A 10,626-nucleotide genomic window follows, 5' to 3' on the forward strand; every position below is an offset into this window, starting at 1 on the left:
AACAATCAGTGCCACAAAACGCCCAGCGGTCTCTACACCCCGCTTAAAATATATATTTAATGTGTTATGGATGCATCCAGTATCCATGGAGACCAGAAGAGGGATTCCTTAGCTCTGTAGTTACACATAGATGGTTCTGCACGCCATGCTTGTAGTTGTTGGGACTTGAGATCTTCTAGAAGAGCGGCCAGAGCTGATAACCACACAGCCACCTCTCCAGTGCCCACCCCCAAATGTGGTTATATAAAACTTAAATACATTCTTGACTTGTGCTCTGTTTGCACTGGACAGTACCATTCTAATCTGAAGAAACAGAATAAAAACATAAGTTGTTTAAATGGTGGTAAATGGCTATCAGAGGTATAGGGCAGGGGAAGGGTCTTGCTGGGTCTGGGGCTGTGTTCACATTTTTAACTGACCGACTGGAGAGCCCCTCCCTAGGGTATTGCCTTTCTTTCTTTCTTTCTTTCCTTCTTTTTTTTAAATTTGTTTATTTCATGTATGTGAATACACTGTACTGTCTTTATGCACACCAAAAGAGGGTATCAGATCCCCATTACTGATGGTTGTGAGCCACCATGTAGTTGCTGGGAATTGAACTCAGGACCTCTGGAAGAACAGTCAATGCCCTTAACTGCTGAGCCACCTCTCCAGCCTTCGTGGACTTAAGTGGCTCTAACCAGCTGATGCTGGGACAAAGCAAAGGCCCTGGGGCAGGAATGTGCTTTGTGTCTGCAGCCCAAATGAGAAGCAGGCAGGAGGTGAGGTAGCAAGGACAATAAAGGTTGTCAGCACCGTTTACACTCTGACATGGGGCCCTGCTGGGGCATGGCTGAGTCTGTCGCCAAGTTCTCTATGCACCGCTGGTCCTGCCTGCCCCATAATTACAGGTTGATCGCCCAATCCCCGTCTTCTCTCTGGCTTCATGAATTCACTCTTTCTCACGTTCATTCAACATTCTCAGAGGCCTTGTAGAGCCCAGACTCTGGGAACCTGTCACAAGCTGCCGGGGTCCTGCCTTTCAGCAGATCTTATGGTATGGACACAGATAGGTCTCAAGCCTCTTTAAAGAAGCTTCCAGGAGGCAGTCAGGGTGGCCTCTCCCCCCACTTCCAGGGCCACTGATAGGGAAACTCAGCAATTTCAGGGTTGTCCAATATCCCACAAAAAATGTCCCACAGCAAACAGCCCCACTACTGACCCACAGCCTCATCCCCAACCAGAGAACACCTAGAGACACCTGTGTCCCTCTCTTGCACTGTCACCTCTGTGCACCAGGCCAACCGCACTTTCAACACACCCCTTGGGGACATCCATCCAAGCACTCAGCTTGCTCAAACGGTGTCCTCCCAGATCTTTTCCCTTCAAGCTTTCCCCAGAAGCCTCTCCCACATGCAAACTTCCTCTGTCTTGGGACTCTCTCCGCCCTCCTCATCAGCAGCCTGGTTCCCAGTCACTTTGGCCCCCTCCCCGTGCTCTACAAATGGTCAGCCCCAAAGGGCCAAGGATCACCCCAGGCTCCAGAGTGGTAAAGATACACCCAGAGCCAAGCCCCATCCCAGGGACTTTACCCCACCCCACCCATCTGCTTCCTCTCCAGCCTTGTAGCCTTTGACCAGGAAGGGCTTGGTGGCTTTGCACCTCCCAGCCCCACTCTTCCCAGCATTTAAGAGCAGCTTCAGCTGCCTCAGACCTGGAGTCCAGGCCCACAACCCTGGAATGGGCTCCCCAGCCCTGTCTCCACTAGACACAGGAGTTGCCAAGAAGTTTACTGCAGCCGTGGGTCAGAAGGGGGGATGTGGGGTTCAGGGAAACTGACCAAGCCAAATGGGTGAACCCCAGCCACACACCCCTCCCTCAGGCAGCAGGAATGCGGTGCCAGAACTCGTTAGTGTCACTTAGGCAGGTGAGAGCGCCTGGGAGGAGGAGACAGGGCTGTGTGGAAAAGGGAAGCAGCCAGGGCCCCGCCCGCCTGGGCAGAGGCTGGGGCAACACCAAGCTTATGACCTCAGCTAATGGGTGAGAGCCATCCTGCCCCAGCCTCCTCTCTCTCAGACTCAAGGATCCAGGACCCAACTTCTTCCCTCAGACACAGAGGTCCTAACCCTAGCTCTCCTCCCTCAGGCCCAGAGGTCCGGACCCCAGCTTTTCTCTCAGACTCAGAAGTCCAGGATCCAACTTCTTCCTACAAACCCAGCCTCCTCCCTCAGACCTAGACTGGTCAGGACCCCATTCCTTTTTCTTCAGACCTAGGGGTCCAGACCCCAGGCCTCCTCCCTCAGGCACACAAGTCCGGACCTCAGCCCTCCCTCTCCCACCCCCTCCCATCTTCCCCCCACCCCGCCCCAGACACAGGAGTCCAGATCTCAGCCCTCCTCCTTCAGACACTAGGGTCCAGACCTCTGCCCTACTCCTTCAGACACTGGGGTCCATACTCAGCTTCTTCCCTCTGACTTGAGGTACCCGGCACATTATAGCTCCGGGAGCCTGAATCCTAACCTCCCCTCCTCCTGACCCAGCGCCCTGTGGCATAACTCCTTTAACCCGCGGACCCCGAGGCTACCTGGGCGCCTGGCGGTAGAGATGGGGAGGCCTCCGAGTCCAGTTCCTCTCCAGCACCCAGGTGAGGCCGGCTCTGCGGTCCAGCAAGAGGTGGGGCCTCTCTCCTCAGGAGGCAGGACCTGGCTCTGACGTCTCCTGACACCTGCCAGGCTGGGCGGGGGCGGGTCCTGGCACCGCAGCCGGCAGAGATAGAACCTGTTGCCAAGTGGGCGGCGATGGGCAAAGGTGAAGGCGTGGCACAGAGCCAGACTGAGTACACCTAGGGTTCGAATCTCTCTCCAGCCTTCTGAACCTCCACTTTCTTCGCTAGGAACTGAGGCTCATGAGATCAACAAAAATCATGTGAGGAAAAGGACCTAGGTCTCCGCTTTATCGTTTTTTTTAATCTTAGAATCTCAGTTTCCTCAACGCTGGAAGTGGGACGCCCCAGTCCCCAGATATGATGTCAAAATGCTATGCCAGCCTCAGAGGCTTGGGTCTTCTCTTCAAGGGTGAATTGAGGAGACATAGGGTGGCCTTGTCTACAATAAACGTGTAGCTTAAGAGGTGCTAAGAGGTATGACTTACAGAACAATTAATTTTTCTTTTTTGTTTTTCTGATACAGGGTCTTAGGTAGCCTAGGCTTGCCTGGACTCATCCTGTAGCTGAGGCTGATCTTGAATTCCTGACTAATATTATGATGTTAAAAAAAAAAAAAAAAAGCCACGGGGCCAGGAACACCAGGTCCCTGCATTCTCCACCTCGGTCCAGTCTCCACCTTTCACTCCCTGTGAAATAGAAACCACTTAAACCACCTCAAATCCACTCTCCTACACTGGAGAGAAGTTTAGTTATACATTAGAGTGCCCACGTCCATTGTGAGGGTGTTCCAACACGACTTAGCTAGGTGTGGTGGCATACTCAAGTCATCGAAGCACATGAGAGGCTCAGGCAGCAAGATTGGGGGTTGAGGTCAGTTCGGTCTACACAGTGAGTTCAGACATTCTCTCTCTTTCTCTCTCTCTCTCTCTCTCTCTCTCTCTCTCTCTCTCTCTCTCTCTCAAAAAACAAAAAACAAAAAAACAAAAAACTAACTAAACCAAGTCAAACAAAAACAAACTGGGACACGCAGCCAAACACATCCTTCCCCATCCCTGGCCCTGCCTGTCACGACCCCTCTCTCTGGTCCACAGTTTTTTCATCCTCTGACATCTGACAGAGTAGTCCTGGGAGCTGGGGACTGGAGACCATGACTCAGGTGTTCTATCACGCAACGTCCCAAGCACTGCCTCAGTTTCCCCTTCTGCAGAACAGACGGTGTGACGCCTTCAGGGATGACCCCAGGCTGCCTGGCACAAGGTGGGAACTGGGGCAGGGTGACTTCAACCCTCCCCCTCCCCCTCCCGGACCCTGGGGTCGCTTGCACCCAGGGTGAATGTTTCGACCCACTCCTCTCCAGGACCCCCGTTGTGGCCCACCGGCTCCAGCCTCCCCAGGTCTGGCAGGCCCTGGCCAACCCTTGGGGCGCACCACGGGGGGAGGGCCCCCGGACACTCACCGGCGCCCAGGGCGGTCCAGAGGCCTCGGCCTGGACAGAAAAGGAGGCGGGGCCTGTGCTGAATGGCCCCGCCCACAGGTGGACATTACGGACCAATCAGCACTTGCTGCGACCCGTTCGGACCTCGCCCATGGGGCGCAGCGCTGCCCAATCAAAAAGAGCGGCTGGCGCGCCAAGCCAATCAGAAGTTGGCAAAGCGTGCCAGGCGTGGGAAAAGAACCTGGCCGAGAGTGTGCGGCAGTAGGCGGGGTCCAGGCCTGATGGCCAGTAGGAAGTACCAATAGAAAGGCTTGGGGAGCGGCCAGCAGCTGCTGGTTCAAGGGGACCCGGTGAATGGGCCGCTTTGTAAACAGGCATGAATGGATGCCTTTGTGCGCACCCGTAGGGGGCGGTGGCAGGCCGGAATGCTTGGGTCCCCCGGGAGCCAGCGTGCGGACACACACCAAGAAACCGCTTTTGTAGAGTACAGACCGTGAGCAGACCCAATGCAGGTGGCTGGCGACTTCATGGGTCAGAGTCATCATTTATTGAGCTCAAAGCTGTGTGAAGCGTTTCCACTACGTAATTTCTCTAAGGCCTTGAATTTGGTGCGATTGAGATCTTATTGGGGCTACGGCTGGGGCACGGTCAGTAGAGGGTTTGCCTACAGTGCACGAAGCTCTGGGTTCCACCCCAACACCTTGCAAAACAGGAGTGATGGCACCTCAAATCATCCCAGCCCTGGAGAACTGGAGGCTGGAGGATCAGGAGTTCAGGGTCATCCTACAGCTATGTAAAGAATTCTAGGCCGGCCTAGATAAATTATAGGAGACCCTGTCTCAGAAAACAAAGCAAACCCCCTCCCCCCAATCTCATCTGGAGGACCACACCTACCATTCTAGCCTTGAGAGGCTGAGGCAGGAGGACTGTAGCGAGTCGAAGTCATGGGTTTAAACAAAGTGATTGAGAAACTTAGTGTGACTCCGTCTCAAAGTACAAAAGGAAGGCTTAAGAGATGGCTCGGCTATAGGGCACTTGAGCTGAACACTAAGTTCAAACCACACTACTGCAACAGTAAATATGTAAGCAAACAAACAATAAATGAATATGTACCAAAGCCCCCAAGGCCCTCACCACACAGCCACGCTCCACCTTCTCTCCCAGTGCTTAGCTCCTGTTGCTCCACAGTCCTATAAGCACTTGGATCTGCCTCAGGCGTTGAGCAGTCTCCCAAGTTTGTTGTCAGATCCCCTACAACAGCTACAACAGGAGTTACAGATGATTCTGAGCTGCCATACAGTTGCTGGGATTTGAACTCAGGTTCTCTGGAAAAACAGCCCACGGCCCTAACCCCTGAGCCACTGCTGCAGACCTTCTGAGACAGGGTTTCCCTCTGCAGCTCTGCCATCCTGGCACTCTGTGGTGCATTTGGAAATGACAGCTCAGGTGTCTGTAGCCCACCAACAGCTGCCAACTACCGATATCATCAACCCGATGGAGGCTAAATCTACCCAGCAACCAGAAACGTCATCGTATGTCTTTACTGGCCTGGTTCCGGAGGTGGTGTTAGTTCTGCCTGCTAAGCCCCAGGGGAGATCAGACAGCCTATACAGCAGAGGGTGACTCTGAACTTCTTCTGATCTCTCTGCCTTTAGCTTCTGGGTGTAGGAACGACTGGTGCACATCACTACACATGGCTTAGCAGGCTTTGTTCTGCTGGGGATTTTCTTTGATCCGTAAGCCTGTACCGCCTTAATGTCCGCTAATGTTTAGTGAGAATACTCACAGTTCTAAGCTTTCAATGTACGTCAGATCCCACAACATGGACCCACCAGCTCTATGTATTTGGTCCTGCTACCACACGCATTTTACAGGTGTGGGCACAGAGACCCCCGGCTGGCCTCAGTGAGATCACTTCCTGTCTCTATTGTACCACCAGGGATAAGGCAAGAACAAAGAATCAAGCCCAAAGGAAGCATGCCCCTGCCTCTAAACCCTCTACCCATCTTCCAGCACGCCATCCAGAATACATGCTTGAGGTGAAGTCCCATGTCTCCTTGGAGACCTTAATGCACACACACACACACACACACACACACACACACACACACACACACACTCTCGCACACAGGCACCCACAAAACCATATCACCATCATCACGATCACCACCACCATCATCATCACAATCACCACCATCACCACCACCATCTGCAGGATAATCTCAGTTACATTGTGAGCCCTTGGTTGTCTGTGACTGGTCCTCTTCTGAGGTTCCCCAGGGGTGGATGAGCTGAAATAGGGATATCGATGGTGCGTGGAATGAAACACCCAGACACGTGTGGCCAGAGAGAAGGAAACAGAACATGGAAGCTTCCTTAATGCCAGCCCTCAGAATGGCCTGGGTCTACAGAACAGTAGTCTGGGAGGTGTGGGGAACGCCAGCAAGGAGCTCAGATAACACCCAGAAGTGAAAGGTCGGCGGGTCTGCGGCTCAGCTGGTACAGGGCTTGCTGGGCGTGCACGAAGCCTCGGGTTAGGTCCCCAGCGTCACAAGAACTGAGTGACATGATACACACCTGTAATTCCAGGATTTTGGAGGTGGATGCAGCAGGATCCAGAGTTCAAGATGCCACATCGCCCTAGCCAGAATGGCCCTCATCAAGAAATAAACACCAGGCCAGCAAAATGACTTACCAGGGGGAAGTGCTTGCCACCAAACCCCACATGCTGAGTTCAACCCCTGGACCCACATCAGGAGCCAAAAGCTTCGGAGGACCACTACAGTGAGACCAACCGGTCTACATAGTGAGTTCTGAGCCAGACAGGGCTACACACTGAAGCCTTGTCAGGAAAACAAATGGGGACTGAAATGGTATCAAGGTAAGGCACTTGTCACCACGCCTGAGGACCAGAGTTCTATCCCTGGGACCCACGTGGTGGGAGGAGAGAACCAGCTCCCCACACTGTCCTCTGACCTCTACAGTGTGCCACTGCAACATGTGCTCCACTCATGCACGTGCGTGCACACACACAGAGACAGAGAAGAGGCAAGAACACTCCGCTGGGAAAAGCACCTGCTGCAAGCCTGCTCACCCACTTTAAAAGGACAGATTCCTGAAAGTTGTTCTCTGCCTGATCCCATACTCTGTGGCTGTGGCTGTCCTGCACAAACACACGTCCCTGCTATAATGGGTATCTTTTTTTATTTCAGTTTTCCAAGACAAAGTTTCTCTGTGTAGCCCTGGCTGTCCTGGAACTCACTCTATACAACCAGGCTGGCTGAACGCAGAGATCCACCTGCCTCTGCCTCCAGAGTGCTGGGATTAAAGGTATGGACCACCACTGCTCGGCTCATAACCATGTTTTTAAAACTAAAAGTAGCTGGGGAGATGGCTCAGCGATTAAAAACATGTGCTGCTTTTCCTGATGACCCAAGTTCAACTCCCAGCACCCACATCAGGCAGCTCACGACTACCTACAACCCCAGCTGCAAGAGCTGGTACCTGTTCTGCCCCAAGAGCTCCTGTATTCCCATGCACATACCTGTCATAGACAGATAGACGTGCGTGCGTGCGTGCGTGTATGTGTGTGCACGTGTGTGTGTGCATGTGTGTGTGTGCGTGTGTGTGTGTGCGTGTGTGTGCATGTGTGTGTGTTCGTGTGTGTGTGTTCGTGTGTGCGTGTGTGTGTGTGCGCGCACACATACATATGCACGCACACACTTACATGAACACGCATTAAAACAGCTTATTCATTTTCAGTTTATGTGTATGGATGTATATCTGCAGGACATCTGTGCAGTGCCTGTGACGACCAGAAGACAGCATGGCTTTCCTGAAACTAGACTTACAAACGATTGTTCACAGCAAGTGGATGCTGGGTATTGGACCTGGGTCTTCAACAAGACCGGTGCATGTTCTGTTCTTCCTTCCTTCCTTCCTTCCTTCCCTCCCTCCCTCCTTCCTTCCTTCCTTCCTTCCTTCCTTCCTTTTTTTCAAGATTTATTTATTTTATGTATGAATACACTGTTGCTGTCTTTCAGCCTCACCAGAAGAGGGCATCAGATCCCATTACAGATGGTTGTGAGCCACCATGTGGTTGCTGGGAATTGAACTTAGGACCTCTGGAAGAGCAATCAGTGCTCTTACTCGCTGAATCATCTCTCCAGCCCCTTGGTGCATGTTCTTAACCACCAAGTTTTCTCTTCTGCCCCCAAACGTGTTTTAAAAAACTAAAACTGGGAACTGGAAAGAGCTCAGCTGTTCAAATGATTGTAGCTCTTGCAGAGGTCACAAACATCCATAACGCCAGTCCAGGTTATCTGACGCCCTCTTCTGGCTGTTAAGGGCACTGCACTGGCCTGGTGCACATAAATACAGGGATGTGTACACACATACACATAACATTTTGTTTTTGGAGACAGGTCTCTGTAGGCAGCCATAGCTGCCCTAGAATTTCCTATATGGACCAAGCTGGCCTCGAACTCACAGAGATCCACCCGCCTTTGCTTGGATTAAAGGTATGCTTTGTTGCCTGGGTCACATAAAGATTTTAAAAAATAAACCTGAAAAACAGAACAGAAAACAGGGGCAACAGAGAAAGCCCAGAGGTGAAGATCGCTATCTGCTCTTGTAGTAAACCCGGGCTCTGTTGGAGCATCCATTGCACACAACCATCTGCAACTCAGCTCTAGGGCAGTCAATGCACTCTGCTCTCTGCAGGCACCAGGCACGCACACCTACAGGCGTGATCTGTGCATACAGGTAAAAGGCAAAAATTAAAGAAGTCATTTTACGTCCTTTCGCTGCTGCGTCTGCAGCCATGAGTATGCTCAGGCTACAGAAGAGGCTTGCCTCTAGCGTCCTCCGCTGTGGTAAAAAGAAGGTCTGGTTGGACCCCAATGAAACCAACGAAATCGCCAATGCCAACTCCTGTCAGCAGATCAAGAAGCTGATCAAAGATGGCCTGATCATCTGGAAGCCTGTGACTCTCCATTCTCAGGCTCGATGCCGGAAGAAAACCTTGGCCTGACGGAAGGGCAGGCATATGGGCATAAGGAAGAGGAAGGGTACTGCCAACGCTCAGATGCCCGAGAAGGTGACCTGGATGCGAAGGATGCGGATCCTGCGCCGGCTTCTCAGGAGATACCGGGAATCTAAGGAGACTGACCGCCAAATGTATCATAGCCTGTACCTGAAGGTCAAAGGGAATGTGTTCAAAAACAAGCGGATTCTCATGGAGCACATCCACAAACTGAAGGCAGACAAGGCCCGCAAGAAGCTACTGGCTGACCAGGCTGAGGCTCGCAGGTCTAAGACCAAGGAAGCACGAAAGCGCCGGGAGGAGAGCCTCCAGGCCAAGAAGGAGGAGATCATCAAGACTCTGTTCAAGGAGGAAGAGACCAAGAAATGAAGCTTCCCTCATGTCTGTACATAGTGGCCAGGCTGTGGCCTCATGTGGATCAGACATTAAAATAAAACAAGCCTTTGTCCTTGAAAAAAAAAAAGTCATTTTACTTGTGCTAGCAAAACACAGATATGCCTCAAAAAACGCACTTAAAATAATAATTTTTGGGGTTGGGGATTTGGCTCAGTGGTAGAGTGCTTGCCTAGCAAGCGCAAGGCCCTGGGTTCGGTCCCCAGCTCCGAAAAAAAGAAAAGGAATAAAAAATAATAATTTTTTTGCATCATAAAACCAAAAATAGAAGCAGCGTATGAGCAGCTGTACCACACGTGTTAGTGCACCTGAAGCACGCTGAGGCATCACGCCACAGACACACCTGCTCATCCGTGCTCACTGCTTCTCTAGTCACAGAAACCAGGAAGTGGAAGCAGCCTGAATGTGTGGCAGCAGATGAATAGATAGAGAATGTGGTGCTGACACAATGGAGCTTTTATTTGGCTGAAAAGAGAAGAATCATGTTCTCCGAGGGAAGATAGATGTGACTGCACATCATGTTAAAAGATCTCAGACAGCTTCCAAATGACAAGTGCTGCATGTTTTACCTCACAGGTAGACTCTAGATTAAGATATATTACAAACAATAATCTTACTCGATATGTTTCACTACATAGAACACAAAAAGTAGAAGGGGTTCGGGTGTGGCAGTTCAAGGCTGTCACTCCAGCACTTGAGAAGTGGATGCAGGAAGACTTTCAGGTCAAGGCCAACCTGGGCTTACTGGAAGTGCTGGGTCAGCCTGGGCTATGTGAGATAGTGTCCCTTTTTTTTTTTTTAAGATTTATTCATTTATTATATATAAGTACACTGTCGCTGTTTTCAGATAACACCAGAAGAGGGAATCGGATCTCTTTACAGATGGTTGTGAGCCACCATGTGGTTGCTGGGAATTGAACTCATGACCTCTGGAAGAGCAGTCGGGTGCTCTTAACCACTGAGCCATCTCTCCAGCCCGAGATAGTGTCCCTTAAAAGAAAGGCCAGGCAGTGGTGGTGCACGCTTTTAGTCCCAGTACTCAGGAGGCAGAGATAGGCAGATCTCTGTGAGTTTGAGGCTAGCCTGGTCTACATAGTGAGTTCCAGGACA

At 51.6% G+C, this 10,626-nt stretch overlaps 1 protein-coding gene and 1 pseudogene across 4 annotated transcripts in view; one reads left to right on the forward strand and one right to left on the reverse strand.

Moving 5' to 3' along the window:
* The window catches only part of Myh14 (myosin heavy chain 14), a 62,592-nt gene extending 58,429 nt beyond the window's left edge, over positions 1–4,163 (reverse strand). For 2 of the 4 annotated variants that reach the window (XM_006229057.5, XM_006229056.5), the window contains exons 1-2: positions 4,101–4,163; positions 2,564–2,757 (exon numbers count right to left, since the gene is read on the reverse strand). The gene's annotated coding sequence lies outside the window, so the exon portion shown is untranslated. The remainder of the gene's footprint in view (positions 1–2,563; positions 2,758–4,100) is intronic. The other 2 variants (XM_063261923.1, NM_001100690.1) reach the window with 2 other exon arrangements.
* A 4,695-nt stretch (positions 4,164–8,858) lies between these two features.
* Rpl19-ps23 (ribosomal protein L19, pseudogene 23) lies at positions 8,859–9,586 on the forward strand (annotated as a pseudogene).
* The last annotated feature ends 1,040 nt before the right edge of the window (positions 9,587–10,626 follow it).

This window comes from Rattus norvegicus, chromosome 1, assembly GCF_036323735.1.
Source record: "Rattus norvegicus strain BN/NHsdMcwi chromosome 1, GRCr8, whole genome shotgun sequence".
Lineage (NCBI taxonomy): Eukaryota > Metazoa > Chordata > Mammalia > Rodentia > Muridae > Rattus > Rattus norvegicus.